Source organism: Mauremys reevesii, linkage group 3 (genome assembly GCF_016161935.1).
Source record: "Mauremys reevesii isolate NIE-2019 linkage group 3, ASM1616193v1, whole genome shotgun sequence".
Taxonomy (NCBI): domain Eukaryota; kingdom Metazoa; phylum Chordata; order Testudines; family Geoemydidae; genus Mauremys; species Mauremys reevesii.
Window position 1 is genome coordinate 180,340,027 of NC_052625.1, and position 19,400 is coordinate 180,359,426.

A 19,400-nucleotide genomic window follows, 5' to 3' on the forward strand; every position below is an offset into this window, starting at 1 on the left:
TGCCCCTACTTATACAACCCAAAATGCCATTAGCCTTCTTGGCAACAAGGGCACACTGTTGACTCATATTCAGCTTTTCATCCACCGTAACCCCTAGGTCCTTTTCTGCAGAACTGCTGCCCAGCCATTCGGTCCCTAGTCTGTAGCAGTGCATGGGATTCTTTTGTCCCAAGTGCAGGACTCTGCACTTGTCCTTGTTGAACCTCATCATATTTCTTTTGGCCCAATCCTCTAATTTGTCTAGGTCCCTCTGTATCCTATCCCTACCCTCCAGCGTATCAACCACTCCTCCCAGTTTAGTGTCATCTGCAAACTTGCTAAGGGTGCAGTCCACACCATCCTCCAGATCGTTAATGAAGATATTGAATAAAACCGGCCCCAGCACCGACCCTTGGGGCACTCCACTTGATACTGGCTGCCAACTAGACATGGAACCATTGATCACTACCCATTGAGCCCGACCATCTAGCCAGTTTTCTATCCACCTTACCGTCCATTCATCCAGCCCATACTTCTTTAACTTGGTCTAAACCCAAATAAATCCGTTTTACCCTTATAAAGCTTATACAGGGTAAACTCATAAATTGTTCGCCGTCTATAACACTGATAGAGAGATCTGCACAGCTGTTTGCTCCCCCAAGTAGTAATACATACCCTGAGTTAATTAATAAGTAAGAAGTGATTAAATACAGAAGGTAGGATTTAAGTGGTTCCAAGTAGTAACAGACAGAACAAGGTAAGTCACCAAGCAAAATGAAATAAAATGTGCAAATCTATATCTAATCAAACTGAATACAGATAATCTCACCCTCAGAGATGCTTCAGTAAGTTTTTTCCTCAGACCGGACACCTTCCAGGCCTGGGCACAATTCTTTCCCCTGGTACAGCTCTTGTTCCAGCTCCGGTGTTAGTTAGGGGATTCTTCATGATGGCTCCTCTCCTCCCTTTGTTCTGTTCCACCCCGTTATATAAGGCGGGAATCCTTTTGTCCCTCTCTGGCTTCCACCTCACCTCTCCCTTCTCAATGGAAAGACACCAGGTTAAAGATTGATTCCAGTTCAGGTGCAAGACTTCAAGACTTCATTCCTCCCATCCTGACTCACAGGAAGGCTGCCTGCAAACAGAGCCATCCGGTCAATTGCCCTGGTTAATGGGAGTCATCAAGATTCCAAAGCACCATTAATGACCCACACTTTGCATAATTACAATTGGCCCTCAGAGTTATATTTCATATTTCTAGTTTCAGATACAAGAGTGTTACAGTTATATACATAGGATGACCACACTCAGTAGATTATAAGCTTTGTAATGATACCTTACAAGAGACCTTTTGCATGAAGCATATTCCCGTTACATTATATTCACTCATTAGCATATTTTTATAAAATCATATAGGCTGTAATGTCACAGCAGCTTACTCTGAAACGTCAGCAGACGCGGGCTATTTCAGGCCAGCTGGGACTCCAGATTCTAAAGCTGAGAGCCCCTTGCAGAGAATCCCCTGCCAGCAGCCCCCTCTTCTTTAATGTGAGGATGCTCCTAGTTGAGCCCCTATGCTGAGCTCAATGGCAACAATATCACAAAGGAAGAGTGGTGCTCTCTAAGGTAGGCAGGTGCTAAGTCATAAATCCTAAAATCAAAGCTAGCACCTAAGGCTAACCAAAAGGCAGCCAGAGCTAATCAAGGAGCTCTTGTGCAACATGTCCGCAGTGAGATGTCTTTATCAAGAAGGCTTAATCAAGAAGGCTGTCGCATTCTATACCAGTTTCAGGGTTCAAATTTATCTGAGGCATAGTTCCACATACTCTGCAGTGGTTCAGTCTAAAGGTGAGAAAAGCATGGATGATGGATCCACACACTAGAGAAATGATTGCAACCGCCAAGCTAGATGGAGAAAAGCAGTCTTGGCTCCTGCTGCTATCTGGTCATTTTAGGGTATGTCTACACCAGAAATTAAGGTATATTTGGAATGTGGTAGACATACCAATGCTAGCTTTAATCTAGCTAATGTGGTAACTATAGCAGTGAAGACATGGTGCCTAAGACTCCGGCATCAACCAGCAATCTGAGAATATACCCAGAGTCCCTGGTGGGCTTGTAGTGGGGCAGCTAATCCATGAGGTCACATCATTATTACCAATGTTACCTGAGCCAGCTAGATTAAAACTAATGCAGGTATGCACTTGCAGTGTAGATGTACGCTAAGAGTAGCTGGGGATCTAACCAAAACTGCAGACTGAGTTAACGACTGAGAAAAGACAGACACAAACTCTCATCACAAGGGCAGATATAATCCTCACCCTATCCACCATTTGCTTCCCTGAATCCAAAAGCATCATTTCTGTCACATCTCAAGTAAACATTATACTCCTGGGTGAATTCTGTGCCAAATTTTTTTTAAAAATTCTGCACACAATATTTTAAATTTTGCATATTTTATTTGTCAAAATAAGTCAATATAATCATGCCAGTTTCAATTATTTTGGTAATTTATTTCAAAATACCCATCAGCAAGTATGTCTGTAACAATATAGACAAAAAAAATTAAAAGATTCAGGGGATTATATTTTTTTTTGGACAAATAGATTCCTTACTAGGCATATTAATACAAAACTCTGAGTAATAACTCATTGAAACTACAATACAGAAACATATTTTCCACACCCCTCTAAAGCAGTACAAAGGCTTGGAGGAGTCAGGAGAAATGGAGGAGCTGAGGCCTTGGAAGAATCCCCTGCCAGCAGCCCCCTCTTCCTTAATGTGAGGATGCTCCCCCATGCAGACCCTGGCACATCTACCCCTGTTCCTGTGTGTCTCTGCACCCCCTATCTGCTGTCCCCAGGTGTCCGTGAATCCTGCTTCCTCCATCCCTGTGTTGCCCGGTAGCACTCCTCCCAGTCAGCCCCTGGCTCAGTGCTGTCAGCCCACTAGCTCCTGAGATTGTGCTCCAGTTTGTACCTCCAATAGCCCTTCTGAACCCCAGTTTGTGACCACCACCACCACCAGAAGCCCTGTGGTGTGTCCCACTCTGTCCTAACCTGGCTTGGTGGGCAGGGCAGGGTGTTGTGATGAAGGCAGCCTGCTGCTGGCTGTTCTGGTGCCACAGTGGCTTCTGGTGGATGAAAGGTAGAACTGCAGCACTTCTCAGGCAGAATGTATTTTCTGTGGGGAAAAAATTCTGCCCCAGACATGAATTCTGCGCATGCACAAGGGGCACACAATTCCCCCAAGAGTAACTTTAGCTAGCTAGCCCTCATTCATAGTAATGGAGATTGCTATATATTGAAGATCAGACTAGATTATCATAATGACCCGTTCTGGCCTTAAAATGTATACATATAATCAATAGAAATTCAATGTGATTAATAGATCTTGAAGAAATGACACTGATGGAGATAAATGAGATTTGAATATTAGATGCCGAATTGTATTGTAAATTTTTGTAAGTGTTCTTATGGTATATAGTTATGTTCTTCAGTTTTATAAGCTTTGCTGTATTTGTTGCCAGATCCAAAACAAGAGATTAAACATGTTAAGACCATTCATTTTTCATATTTCCTACAGTTAGAGAACATGTACCAGTAAGAATATTACTCTCATTCTTCAGCTTGATAAAGTGTTTTCCCTGGTGGATTTTGGAGCACTTTAACATTAGTGCTAACTGAATGCACTCGGTAGATTCTAATGCTCCAAAAATTACATATTTTGTGTGTTCTCATTTGAAGCCCTGCTCATCAAATGTAAAGAAAACATCAATGTGAAATCTACAGTATTTATACAGCAAAACACCAAAGGTATTTGGTATTATCACTTTGATAAAGTCAGGAATATAATTCTCAAAGGGGTTTTGTTAATTTTTTTAAAACACTAAAAAGATTTAGTTTGTGGGGTTTATCTCCCATATAGTTCAAAATATAGTGAAACTGATGATGACGTAAATCCAATCATGTAGCTTAGAAATGCTTACATTTAAATTCCACATTTTCTGCCTTTTAAACATATTATAAAATAAAACTTCATTGTGTAGAAGTCATTTCAGTAGGTCAATAAGGGCACCAGTCCTGCATGAACAATAAAAAGGTAATAAGATTCCTGAAATAAAACACACACAAAAGTTACATATGAACAATTAGATGCCGATCTATAATAGAACTGGGCTGGGCTTTATATATAGATAGCTATTCTGGTTTGCCTCCCACTTATATACAGTAATGTGTATACAGCATAAAGATCTGAATCAACAATCACCCTCAGTCAGGCACACTAACTCAAATAGTCATGCCAAGACCAATACATGTTTTTAAATTAGTGGTAATTTGCCATAACCTCTTAAGAGGTGGGCAGGCCCAAACATCCTCGTTCCACCCAGATCCAAGCAGTACAACTTTCCTAAGGGTTTCTAACATAAAAGCTCTATTGACTCCTTAAAGAGACGTGAACAGTAACTCTTGCTCTTATGAAATGTACGTGGATCAGCTGGCTGAATTCCTTGAATCCTGACTTTCTTTCAAGGATCTCACAAGCTCTGCATCTGCAACTGTGGAATTGTATAGTTCTGTAAATCACAGCTCTCTCTTTCCCAGAGAAAACAAATGGCAGACACGCTTCATCTGACTTTTATCTTAACTCTCAAAATCTCTCAGGAAAGTTATAAGCATCCACAAAACCACCCACAGAAGTTGTGTATGAAAGTTACGTAAAAATTGGGGTGAGATCCTTGCTTCAATACAGCCCCTTTGCGCTACTTTAGTGATGCAAAATGGTTGCAGAGTTCACTTCCTCAGCTTCCAGGAGAATGCTCTCGAGTAGGGGAATCCCCCAGGTGGCATAAATGGATTGATACACAACATTAAAATGTAGTGTTGGAACCCAGAGAAGAAAATATTAAACCAATTATCCTGGGAGACAGCTTAATTCAGCAGAGGAGATACAGAATCAGGACACCTGGGTTCTCTTCCTGGGTTTGCTACTGAACTCCTATGTGACCTTAGGCAAGTCACTGAAACTCTCCCTGCCTCTGGTTTCCCATCTATCGACTCCCTGATTATCTGCCTTTGTAATACAACTACTTTGTCAGGTCTATGAAATTAAAGGTGCTGCTATATAAGTAATATAGGTAATAATTACTGATGTAATTGAGAAACAAAGACAATCCAACCCAACAATTTATTTTACGAACATCAGTGACTGTTATAATGTTTATTAATAGCTATAAGATGGTTATTTTTCTTAGAATCTACATGAAGTGAAAATGTTGACAAGAATCCCCGTGAAGTAAAATTGCTGTATTACACAATGCCTTGGCACTAGCAGTATTCTACCAGTTAGAGACAAGCCAGCCACAGAACCACAGACCCAAACACCCTCAGTTGGATTCAAACCCAACTTCTGTAGCAGGCTTTTGCTATTCAGTTTTGTGAGAGAGTTCTCCAGGTGAAGGAGAAGCAATTACGTGACCCTTGGGGTAAGTTTGTTGGCTGTACTGTGTTTGTGGTGTGATTGCTGCTTGACTGAAATACACTGTGTGGTCTGTTTGTTTAGGGGACCAGGTGCTGAGCCTAGTGGCCCGCTAGGCAAGGCTCAGAGCTTCTGTCAAGGCTGATTCCCCACTCTGGCACTTCAAGTGCAGAAGGTGGGGGCCTGCAAGGATTCTACAAATTAATACTGGCCACTCCAGGCTTGTGTTAAACTCCCAAGGTTACAGTTTTTCTTTGACCTTGGCTTGGTAGATGCTGCCAACACCCAAGTGCAGAACCCCTTTGAGAGCCCAGGAAGGCACACTTGGGAATTCATTCCTGTGGGGTACCCTCGAGCCCTTTCAGCCCCCCTCCAGGGAAGAGCTGAGAAAGAAAAAGGAAATCAGCTGTAGGCCCCAGCTAATTAAACAACATGTGCACAAACCTCTTCAGGCAATGATCGATGATCTCTCTCCTGCCATCCATCTCCATCCTCCTCTGAGACAGAGGCTAGGGACCCATTCTTATCCATCCTGGCTAATAGCCCATTTATGGACTTAGCCCATGAATTTATTGAAGAAGAACTTCCTTTTATTTTTTTTAAACCTGCTGCCTTAATTTCATTTTTCTTGTATTATGGGAATAAGTAAATAACTTTTCCTATCCCACTTTCTCAACATCACTCATGATTTATATACCCTATCATGTCCCCCCTTAGTTCTCTTTCCAAAACTGAAGAGAGTCCCTCTTTAATCTCTTTTCATATCATACCCTCTCTAAACCCCTAATCATTTTTTTAGTTCTTTTCTTTCTTTTTTTCTTTGCTAGAATATCTTTTTTCCAATGTGCATTACTTTACATTTATCCACATTAAATTTCATTTGCCATTTGTTGCCAATCACTTAGTTTTTGTGATCTTTTTGAAGTTCTTCTCTGCTTCTTTCTTAACTTACTATCTTCTTTCTCCAGATCATTTATGAATAAATTGAATAGGATTGGTCCTAGGATGACCCTTCCTTTGTTCCCTGTCCTTTAACCAGTTCTCAATCCATGAAAGGACCTTTCCTTTTATCCCATGAGTGTCCACATGTTTGTTGACCCTTCAGAAAACTAATAGATTAGTAAGACACACGATTTTTTTTTTACAACCATGAACCTATTTTGCTCAGAGTTTATGTTTTTTTATGTGTCTGACAATTTTATCTTTTATATTGTTTCAACTAATTTGACAGGTTACAAACCTTAGTTAATAGTTCCGCAACTTCACATTTGAGTTCTTTCAGAACTCTTGGGTGAATGCCATCTGGTCCCGGTGACTCTTAAGACACAAAAATCCAATTCTGTTCTTAAAAAAGGTAATTTTTATTACTAAAAAAAAAAAATACATCTGAGAACTCAAGCTGTGCTGTTGAGGAAGATGAAAGTCCCAGGGAAGGGAGAAACATCCAACTAGAACAGGTGCAAATGATCCCATTATTGGGACCCTCCTTCCAGATGTCATCACGGTATCCTCTCGCACTGAGGATACCTCTCTGGGGGAGGGAACTCCAGTAATTAGAAAGAGACAGATATTAGTAATGGGCAATTCAATCATTAGAAACATAGATAGCTGGGTTTGTGATGACCAGGAGAATTGAATGGTGACTTGCCTCCCTGGTGAGAAAGTTGCAGATCTCTCAAGACATCTAGATAGACTTATGTGTATTGCTGGGGAGCAGCTGTGGTCATGGTACATGTAGGTACTCATGATATAGGAAAGAATAATAGAGAGGTCCTGGAGGCCAAATTTAGGCTGCTAAGTAAGAGATTGAAGTCCAGGATCTCCATAGTAGCATTCTATGAAATGCTTCCAGTTCCATGTGCAGGGCCACTTACACAGGCAGAACTACACGGTCTCAATGCGTGGATGAGACAATGGTGTAGGGAGGAGCAGTTTAGATTTATTAGGAAGTGGGGAAACTTTTGGGAAAGGGGAGCCCATACAGGAAGGATGGGCTCCACCTAAACCAAAATGGAACCAGATTGCTGGCACTTAACATTAAAAAGCTTGTTGAGCAGTTTTTAAACTAAGAGCTGGGGGAAAGCCGACAGGTGTGGAGAAGCACATGGTTCGGACAGAGACATCCCTTAGGGGAGGATCTATTAATGGAGATTCTCCATGTCCTAGTAAGGAGGAGAGGATGGACGATGATAAAACAGGGGTAGGATCTGATGAGAAACAGTCAAATGAAAAAGAGTCCCATTCAATTACATGACGTAATTGCAGACAGCTAAAAAGTGAAAAGTTTTTGAAGTGCTTATATACAAATGCTAGAAGTCTAAATAATAAGATGGATGAACTCGAGTGCATCATATTAAATGAGGATATTGATACAATAGGCATCACAGAAACTTGGTGGAATGAGGATAATCAATGGGACACAGTAATACCAGGGTACAAAATATATCGGAGGACAGAACAGATCGTGCTGGTGGGGGAGTGGCACTATATGTGAAAGAAAGCATAGAATCAAATGAAGTAAAAATCTTAAATGAACCAAACTGTACCACAGAATCTCTATGGTCTAATTCCATGCTCTAATAATAAGAATATAGCAGTAGGGATAGATTACCGACCACCTGACCAGAATGGTGATAGTGACTGTGTAATGTTTAGGGAGATTAGAGGGGCAATAAAAATAAAAAACTCAATAATAAAGGGGGATTTCAACTATCCCCATATTGACTGGATACATATCACCTCAGGATGGGATGCAGAGATAAAGTTTCTTGACACCTTAAATGACTGCTTCTTGGAGTAGCTAGTCCTGGAACACACAAGAGGAGAGGCAATTCTTGATTTAGTTCTAAGTGGAGAACAGGATCTAGTCCAAGAGGTGACTATAGTTGGACCGCTTGATAATAGTGACCATATAATTACACTTAACATCACTGTGGCGGGGAAAACACCACAGCAGCCCAACACTGTAATATTTAATTTCAAAAAGGGGAACTACACAAAAATGAGGAAGTTAAACTGAAATTAAAAGCTACAGCCCAAAAAGTGAAATTCCTGCAAGCTGCATGGAAACCGTTTAAAAGACACCATAATAGAGGCTCAACTTAAATGTATACCCCAAATTAAAAAACATAGTAAGAGAACCAAAGAAGTGCCACCCTGGCTAAACAACAAAGTAAAAGAAGCAGTAAGAGACAAAAAGGCATCCTTTAAAAAGTGGAAGTTTAATCCTAGTGAGGAAAATGGAAAGGTACATAAACTCTGGCAAATGACATGTAAAAATATAGTTAGGAAGGCCAAAAAAGAATTTTAAGAACAGCTAGCCAAAGACTGAAAAAGGAATAGCAAAAAAAATTGTTTAAGTGCATCAGAAGCAGGAAGCCTGCTAAACAACCAGTGAGGCCACTGGACAATTGAGACGCTAAAGGAGCACTCCAGGATGATAAGGCCATTGCGGAGAAACTAAATTAATTCTTTGCATTGGTCTTCGTGGCTGAGAATGTGAGGGAGATTCCCAAACCTGAGCCATTCTTTTTAGGTGACAAATCTGAGGAACTGTCCCAAATTGAGATGTCATTAGAGGAGGTTTTGGAACAAATGGATAAACTAAGCAGTAATAAGTCACCAGGACCAGATAGTATTCACCCAAGAGTTCTGAAGGAACTCAAATGTGAAATTGCAGAACTACTAACCTTAGTTTGTAACCTATAATTTAAATCTGCTTCTGTACCAAATGACTAGAGGATAGCTAATGTAATGCCAATTTTGAAAAAGGACTCCAGATGTGATCCCAGCAATTTCAGGCTGAGACACCTAACTTCAGTAACAGGCAAACTGGTTGAAACTATAGCAATGAACAGACTTATCAAGATACATAGTTGAACATTATTTGTTGGTGAAGAGTCAACATGTTTTTTTGTAAAGGGAAATCATGCCTCACCAATCTACTAGAAGTCATTGAAGGAGGTCAACAAGCATGTGCACAAGGGGGATCCAGTGGATATAGTGTACTTAGATTTTCAGAAAGTCTTTGACAAGGTCCCTCATCAAAAGCTCTTAAGGAAAGTAAGCTGTCATGGGGTAAGAGGGAAGGTCCTCTCATGGATTGGTAACTGGCTAAAAGATAGAAACAAAGGGTAGGAATAAATGGTCAGTTCTCAGAATGGAGAGAGGTAAATAGTGGTGTCCCCCAGGGGTCTGTACTTGGCCCAGTCCTATACAACATATTCATAAATGATCTCGAAAAAAAGGTAAACAGTGAGGTGGCAAAATTTGCAGATGATACAAAACTACTCAATATAGTAAAGTCCCAATCAGACTGCGAAGAAGGATCTCACAAAACTGGGTGACTGGGCAACAAAATGGCAGATTAAATTCAATGTTGATAAATGCAAAGTAATACACACTGGAAAACATAATCCCAACTATACATATAAAACGATGGGATCTAAATTAGCTGTTACCCCTCAAGAAAGAGCTCTTGAATCATTGTGGACAGTTCTCTGAAAACACCCACTCAATGTGCAGCGGCAGTCAAAAAAGCGAACAGAATGTTGAAAATCATTAAGAAAGGGATAGATAGTAAGACAGAAATAATATCATATTGCCTCTATATAAATCCATGATATGCCCACATCCTGAATACTGTGTGCACATGTGGTCGGTCCATTTCAGAGAAAATATATAGGAATTGGATTAGATTCAGAAAATGGCAACAAAAATGATTAGGGGTATGGAATGGCTGCCATATGAGGAAAGATTAATAAAATGGGGACTTTTCAGCTTGGAAAAGAGACAACTAGGGGGGAATATGATAGAGGTCTATAAAATCATGACTGGTGCAGAGAAAGTAAATAAGGAAGTGTTATTTACTCCTTCTCATAACACAAGAACTAAGGGTCTCCAAATGGAATTAATAGGCAGCAGGTTTAAAACAAACAAAGGAAGTATTTTTTCACGCAACGCACAGCCAACCTGTGGAACTCCTTACCAGAGGATGTTGCAAAGGCCAAGACTATAACAGGGTTCAAAAAAGAACTAGATAAGTTATTGGAGGATAGGGGAACCAATGGCTATTAGCCAGAATGGGCAGGGATGGTGCCCCTAGCCTCTGTTTGCCAGAAGCTGGGAATGGGAGACAGGGGACGGATCACTTGACAATTACCTGTTCTGTTCATTCCCTCTGTGACACCTGGCATTGGCCACTGTCGGAAGACAGGATGCTGGGCTAGATTGAACTTTGGTCTGATCCAAAATGGCTGTTTTTATGAATGGCAAATGAACTTTCTACATAAAAGGGACAATGTCCGAATTTAATATGAAAACCCATTTAAAGGGGTTCAGTGCAAACTACTCACCTTATGTGTCTTATCTCTATTTTTTAATCCTGTGATGTTTTTCTATGTTAGGATCTTAATAACCTACTTCTTAGCTAGCTCAGCTAACCATATTATTTTAAATAACATGCCAATCCCCAGAGTGGCTTACAGATGCCAATACAACTGCTCTGCTGTTACTGAATAAGCTAGTTCACAAAGCAAATACTGAGTCAACAAGTTGTATTTTTGCTTACAGTACTTCCATTCAAAATTCTGTGAAGCTTCTATTCAGCCTAACATTCAGCAGGCCTTTTGTAAGCACAGCAATATTCTCGTTCTGCCTCTAAAAACTATACGGCACATAGTACACGTAAAACCACTTAACTGGCATGCAGCCATCGACATTTTTCTTTCACAGTATCATCTACATATGGAACAAATAGGAATCTGCAGGACAAGCCACCAAATGCAAAGGATGCCAAGTAAAAAAGCATTTGGAAGACTATTAAAAAGTGGAGAACTAAAATAAATCATGTGCCCAAGACTCCTGGTTTTCCAGGAATGTCTCGTTTTAGGTGTTCTGACTTTCCAGTAGGGAGAGCAAAAAATGTTCGTTTTGTTTTGTTTTGCAGTTTTTGCTAAACCCTAGCTGGCCTGAGATAATGGTTATTTGCCTGCCGGGCCTGCCCACTTCCCCTGCCTCCTCTAGCTCTGCTGTCACACAGCTGCACTCCCAGTGACTGCAGTGCAGCTTCTGCCCTCTGCCAAGGGTTGTCAGCAGGCAGGGAGTGAATAGCAGCTGCCCTGTCAGATCTGCTTCTCCCCACCCCCAACTAAAGGCCAACACTTCAAAAGGTATGTGTTTAGGGCCCCAGAGCTCATCTGATCCTGTTATGCTGAGAGATGCTTGGCTCACAAACCTCTGTGAGATTGGGTCAGTGTGAACATTCACTTCAATTAACATAAAACTGTTAATCAGAAGCCCCCACAAATAAGACAAAAAACGGGGGTTGTGATCTCACCCAGGAGCTTAGACTGAGTGGTTGGAGAGGTTGTGCTGAGAATTGTTCTCTGTTTATGTGCCTGAGGGAAGGCAAAAGATTAGAGAAGACAGAACACACAACAGAGAGCAGACAAGAACAGAGAGAGAGAGAGAGAGAGAGAGGTGCAGAGGCAAAAAGCAAGAAAGCCAAGCAGCAGCCTGTGAGTACTGCATTACTTTGGGAAAAGCCAGAGAGAGAGAGAGAGAGAGATTTCGGGCCTGGCCTCTGGTGCTGGCTAAACAGGCTTGAGGCTGTAAGCCAGGGGTAGGCAACCTATGGCACGTGTGCCAAAGGCGGAATGCAAGCTGATTTTCAGTGGCACTCACACTGCCTGGGTCCTGGCCACCGGTCCAGGGGGCTCTGCATTTTAAACTTAATTTTAAATTAAGCTTCTTAAACATTTTTTAAAAACCTTATTTACTTTACATACAACAATAGTTTACTTATATATTATAGACTTATAGAAAGGGACCTTCTAAAAACATTAAAATGTATTACTGGCATGCAAAACCTTAAATCAGAGTGAATAAATGAAGACTCGGCACGCCACTTCTGAAAGGTTGCCGACCCCTGCTGTAAGCTAAGAAACTGCTCCTTTTTTCTTGTTTTTTTCCTGCATTTGGAGAAGCAGTACTTTGTACATTCCTTGTACGTAAACAAGAATGCATCAATTTCCACTTCCAACTGGCACATCACCAGGGCCCTGAAATTTGACTAGCTGCTTGGGTTGAAAAGGGGACAATACCATCAGTAGGAGATCATCATTCACATGCTTGGAGGCAGTATTGCCATACCCAAGCACTTAAAAAGGCAGACTCCCAAAAAGCATGAGATTGGCTTTAAAAATGGGTTTTTTTTTAAATAATATTTAAATAATTTTATATTTGCTTCTAGCTTTTAAGACATAGCATGCTTGTTTTCAAACTTTTCTCCACAACCATGAGGGGTAGAACGTTACTCTTGTTTTAAAATGAAAGTTGAGAGTCTCACATACTGACACAGCTCTACATGCTTTAAGAACCACCAGATATTGAAAGAGTTACCAGCACTGCAACAGGGAGTAGACTGTCACCACAAAGCCATCTGCTCCACAAGACGGGCAGAGACAGCAGCAGCAACTTCACCCACAGCTGCTAGAGTGGAGGAGGGAAGAAACTGCCCTGCCCAGACCAAATACCTCCACATTGCCCTGCCATATAACACTACCAGCCCTGTCCCAACTAGCTCAATTTACACTGGAAGAGCAAATTGGCCAAACCACCACAGCCAGGTGGAGTTGGGGTAAGGGGCCTCTTACCTATTGTGCCTTTCCTCTTCAGGTAGCTGGTGCATGTGTGGATGGGACTGATAGGGCCTCCTCTGCTCAGCCTGCTATACAGTGCTTTATTTGTAATGAAAGAGGTGCCAGGGCTGAAGCAAATTTTTTTTTTTACTTTCATAACAGATGCAGCAAGCCCAGAGGTGCCAGAGGTACTCAGCTACACGTAAGCAGGAGAATGGTCCTGCTATTGGGGGGAACTTTCCTGGCTTCTCCACTACCCTGGTGAAATGGGCTAGAGAAAAGATCTGAGTCCTCGCTTCCACTTCCTTTACCCAGAGGCCTCCCTGCCCTTGAGGACTCTCCTGTCTGGCAGAGTCCTCGTAACCCCAACAAGGCTGGGCCCAGGATTCCTGGGGGGCTCAACCCCCAACCCTGCTGTGGTCACCTAGGACAGGGGCTAGGGTGTCCCCACTCTGGGGTACTCTCTCTGCACTGGCCTCCTCCCTGACCCACTGATCATTTCATACAATTTAAAGCAAATACAAGTTGTTTAACAATTAATTAAAAAAAAAGAATAAGGAAAAATGGGAAAGGTTAAAGGAAAACATCACCCTGCTCTGTGGCAGGGAATATTACAAACAGTGTCTCTGGACATTAGGCACTTCACACTCTGTTCCTTGTAAGTCCCAGGTCTCCTTCTCAGGGCCTGGCAGTGCTGAAGGGATGCTGCAGGTTGGACACTTGGCCACACACCTCTGGGTTTTGCACCGTCGGGTTAAGATCCCCCTTGACTGGGGGTATCTTTCTGCACTGGGCCCTTTGCCCAAGGTCCCCCCTTGGCTGGTCCCAGTTGCTCACCACACCTGGCTCTGTGGCTGGAGCTCTGCTCCCAGCACAGGATCTGCTCTCTCCCTGGGCTGTCTCTGGGTCTGTGGCTGCAGCTCTGCTCCCAGCACAGGATCTGCTTTCCCTGGGCTCTCTCTCCGGCCCCTCTGGATCTGGCACAGCTCTGCTCCCCAGCTCAGCTTGGGCCCCTGCTTTCTCCTTAGTTCAGCCCCACTCTGTCTGACCCAGACAATTCCAGCTCATATGGAGGCCAGGACCCCCCCTGGCCTCCTGACTCCCTATTAGCCTGCCCACCCTGTCAATCAGGCACCAAGGCTGACCTAGAGAATTGGCCTCTCCCCATTCTTTTAGTGCTGGGAGCTAGCCAACCAAAACACCCCCACTGAATGTTAGTAAGGGGGCAACAGTCCCCTTACATACAGATTGTCTTGGATTTTTCCTCTTTTGGGTAGCAGATGTATGGGCTGGGGGCCACCACAGCTGCTCCCGATGGACCATGTGTTTGGACAGCAGGAAAGGAGGGAGCTTCCAGCTGCTACTGTTGCTCCTGCTGCAGCAGGCAGGCTGGGATTTCTTCCACTGCTAGTATTGCTCTCTGGCAAGCTGAGGTGGAGGGTTTGACTGGTGCTGTTCCTGCTCTTTGGGACACACCCCAGCCCGTGGTGCAGAGGGCCCTGTGTGTGGGAGAAGGATCTCCTGGCACCCCAGCAGATAGTCCTGCTTACTTGACACCATATCGGCAGAGGGCTCTCTGAGGTGGGCTTGGTGAGGCATCACTCACAGAATCCTGTGAGGAATGGCAGAGTCTGAGGCTTCCCTTCTCCCAGGCTAGAGATCCGCCAACCTGAAGAAAGGAGAGGAGGCTGAGAAGGAAAGAAGCCCCGCCACCCTAAAGACCACCAGTGCATGACCCCTGCCTGCCACCCCAGCAATAGATGGGTCTTGGGTGGGAGTTTCCAACACCATCCCCTCAGGCAGAGGACACTATGTTTGAAGGAGGTGCTTCTTTCTCTGTTATCCCAGCAAACTCCCCTGCTAGGATAACAGGAGCCCCTCTCCCCCAAGTCCTCAGCTCTCACTGAACTCAATGCCTTCCAAGGTGCACTCATCACTGCACAGGATAGGGGTCTGCAGCGGAGATTCATTACACTAGTGATGAATCTGTACCACTTTGCAACAGGAGGCTGTGCAGCTGAAGCTCATTCACCCTTGTCTCTGACAGGCTTCAGGTGGGAATTCTAGGCCAGTCCTACTCCCCACTGAAGTCAGTGGCAAAACTTCCATTTGACTTCCATTGAAGTATGATCAGGCCCTTGTACCTTAAAACGTTATGCCTCGGGACAAGTGAAGCTGCTTACATGAAAATGGTGCACTCAAAGGGCCAGCAGAGCCTGGGTCAGAAACTATTGGCACATGACAGCAAACCTGGGAAAAGTCCTGACTCTCTATAGACCCAGTCACATGAGAGGCAACTACTGCTCTCTGGTGCATGTGTGGCTTCTATTTAAACACCCGGGGGAACCAGATACAAGCATTCAATGACAGAATGTGGCTCTGAATTTGTAGTTTGAATAAGGTAATAACTATATATTTTGCACAGATTTCAGGCCAATATTCTTTATTTTCACCCACTTGCAAAATTAAAGGCTGTTTTTTAAAATTGGAGCCCTCTCCGTTACCATGCTAGGTTAAGAGAACAAATGGAAATAAAAAGCAGGTTTGAGTTCCTGGTGAAAAAAAATTGTGACTCAGATCATCATTCTGGTTTAGGATACACTAAAGATAATTCTAGGCCATTATCAGAAAAATGGTTTGCTATTGAAAGCTTATTTTCTTTTTTCTATTTAAGATCGCAATTAGCATTGAAGAATGCTCTTGGCTTTCTTATTTCTAGTGCAGTAGTGTTTAACTATGGGCCATCTGCTACAAAACAGGCAATCTGCCCGCTGAAGATTAGAAAAATGTAAAGACTTGAAACATAAATTGTAATTTAAAGGGATACTCTCCTTTTCTGCAAAGTATTGATTGGGAGAATCCTATATTTGGTACAAAGTAGAACAATTTGGCCAGAATGGCAGGCAATCCAGACTCAATGACATGAACAAAAACTCATTGTCATATTAGAATTTGAATTAAAAATGTTTTGTCCTACAGTAGAGCAGTCTGGTTTTGTGATGTGTGGTGTTCTATCTAAGCTCCCAGCACAGCTTAGAAAAGTGACCTGCAAACAGATGCAAAGCAATGTCATTATATAAACAGGACAAGGAAAGGCAGTAAATCATTTTACTTGTTTGATTTCCTGTCCTGGAAGACAAAAGGTATATTTTTAAAAAATCTGCAGAACTGACACATTAATCTGTTTTAAAGGTAAATGGATACAAGAACTCATATAATAGATTCAAATAAAAATATGCTGGTGAAGGTGTATATATAATTTAATGAGTTCAATTCACATCCTTGATCACTTTATGTTTGGTAGACTTCACAGCAGCATTGGATAGTATCAATCACGGTATCCTTTGACATGATATTTTTGAGACCAGAAGCTGCATTTTTAGGGTGAGGCAGATGATACCTTAAATGTCTTCCTGCCATCCTCAGAATATCTGAAACGCTACAGACATGGCACTATGGGCCTGGTTTTCAAAACTGCTGAGAGGACTTCAACTGAAGCTGTGGGTGTTCTGAAAATCAGATCTATAATAAACATTACCACCAGGTTGAGACTTCAACAAGAAATATCTGGAATAATTGATTAATAGTTTTCATTTATTTCAAGGTTTGACTTCTTAAATTCTTTATTTGCTCCTGATCAATTTCTGTCCTCAACAAAGTAGCATGTATTCATACAGACAGGAAGTTCAAACCCATTACCTTTTTCAAGATCTCCAAATTCACTTCTCAGAATGCTCTGTAATTAAAGAGTTTTCTTTCTTATTTTTTATGCATTTATAGTTTACACCCTTACAAAAAGTTATCTGTACAGATTTATATTTTTTCCGCGTTTAATGACCATTTTACTTAGGCAGAGCTGTGACATCCTGGCCCAAATAGAGTGTGCTTCTCTTTTTTACCACTGACCTACGAGTGTGGTTGGGTGATTTACATGTTAAGTTCTTGGAATGTTGTTGCTTTACATCATCAACACCATACAAGTTAAGGTAACTGGGATGGATGCAAGAAATCTGTCTGTCCATCCTATTTCAGGGCCAATTGAAAAACCCTTGTGAAACAAACAAAATACCCATGTAAATTGGTAAGCTCTTTGGGACAAGGAGCATCTTATTGTTCTGTGTTTATACAGCACCTAGCACAATCAGGTCCTGGCACATGATGGGGGTGTGATGAAGTGGGGGGTTTTCTTGGGTTTTCTGTGTTTTCCAGTGGGTTGCATGCAGAGGGAGGGGGACTCAGTGTCCCCGGGTGTTACTGGTTTAACGAGGTGAGGGGAGAGGGAGTTTGTTACAGAGGACCAGAGAGGGAACTTGGGCACCTGGCCGATGGGCTAGAGGATGGCGACCCCAGCGACTGGTGACCCGGAGGCCCAGCTCAGGAGTCACAGCTGGTTCTGGCCAGTGGGAGGACAATGGGCTGCGGAGAGAGGACCTCGGTGACCTGACCAGCCGGTTCCAGCCAGAGGGGCCAGAGGGGGGCTGAGAGGAGAGGAGACCCAGGCCATCCTGTTTACCACCCTGTTTACGACCTGGAGAGAAGACAATGGACAGAGGGGGCTTGGAGCCGGGGATATCGGAGGCCCAGCTGGGAAGCAGGGGGGCTCTGGGCTGGAGAGGGGGAGCAGGCAGAGCCCACCTGGCTGCAGGGAGACTGGGATGTGCTGTGCTGAGGGAGGCCAGGCCTGAGGCCCTGAAAGTTTCCTGTGCTGTGTTCAACTCTCAATAAACCCTCCTGTTTTATGCTGGCTGAGAGTCGCTTTGGTCTAGAGAACAGGGTTGCATCAACCCCTTCGGGGGTGAAGAGGCCCGGGGGGTCCAGAGCACGTGGACTCCCTGAGGGGGTCCATGGCAGAGACGGACGTGCTAAGGCTCAGAGAGGTGCGGCTCCAGGAGGTGGAGGGGCCTGACCCCGAGAGTGGACCCCTGAGAAGGGCTGTCTCACTGAAAGGGGAACCCCCCACAGACCGCAGGTGGCCATGAGTGAACACTATCTGTGAGTCTGTGACAGGGGGCTCCTAGTCCTATGCTAATATAAATAAATAATAATAATAATAATAATAATAATGCTAAACAAATGTGAATAGGTTTTGGCAACAAGATAAAAAGGAAATGTTACTTATGCAGATAGATCCTCACTACCAAGGGAACATTCTCCAACAAAATCTGGTTTAGTGGGACCAATCTGACACTTTGGTAATTTAGGACACGTGCAGTGATCAGAGAAAAAGGACCCTAGATCTAACTGGGTAATTACAGTAGGCGCACAACCTCTGGTGGGTCACTCTAGCTGTAACAAGTTGAGAGAGACAGGAGGGCTTAAAAAAAGCTGCACTTTTTAACACTGGGGTAACTAACACAAGCAAGCGATCCTGAGGCAAAAACCGTGAAGAGCAGGCACTGCAGTTTTACAAGATAAACTCACTGAGGCTAGCTCTCTATCCCTCCTTGGGGTTGACCATGGCAAGTTTACCTCATGATAAAATTTAAGTGCCCTGAGGTAAAACAAAACAAACCCACAAACCCCACAGCTTTTTTAGCAGTGAAAACAAACCTCGAACAGTAACAGCTCAACAACTCTAGGAGTTGAGGTTTAACTTTTTGAACTTCCTTTCTACCTGTTCCAAAGTGATACTAATGTCAAGCTTGACATTAGTGATATCTTCACTGCAAAAGGTTTGTTTTTACATTGAGCTAGCTACTTTAATGTAAAATCCCAGTGAAGCAAGGCTGTGTACTCGTCACCTTTAGGTAGCTAGTTAAGATCAATCTTATAGCTCATCCACACACACTCCTGGTGTTTACCCCATAACTACCACAGTGCCTTGTCTCGGCTGGATTTTACAGCGAGACGGATACCTGGTGTATTACTTAAACCAATTTAAACCAATATAACTGCCAATGTTTATTGTTCCCAAAGTCACCTATCCTGGCTTCCCCAGGATCATCCCTTTTTTTAAAGCAGCTGTCTCTGGAAATATGGAAGGGTGCTCAGTACACACTGCCAGCTGTCCAGTTTTCTGGGCTCAGGATCACCCCAGATGGCCCAATTTTATTGTACCTTAGAGGTGGCAACCCTATCTTGTGCGCAGAGACCTCACGACAGGCACATTGCATACAGTGAACCTATAACAGAGTCTCGTAGGCAGGACATGCTATTGGGCTAGGCAGACTGACCTCAGGCAAACAGAACCAACCTGGGCTGTTACCTCCTGCTGCCCTGGGTTTGCCTCCTTCATTCTCCTAAGAACAATCTGAATCTCTCCCAGCATATCTTCAGGGGCTCCATGGTGCTGAGTTGTAGCCC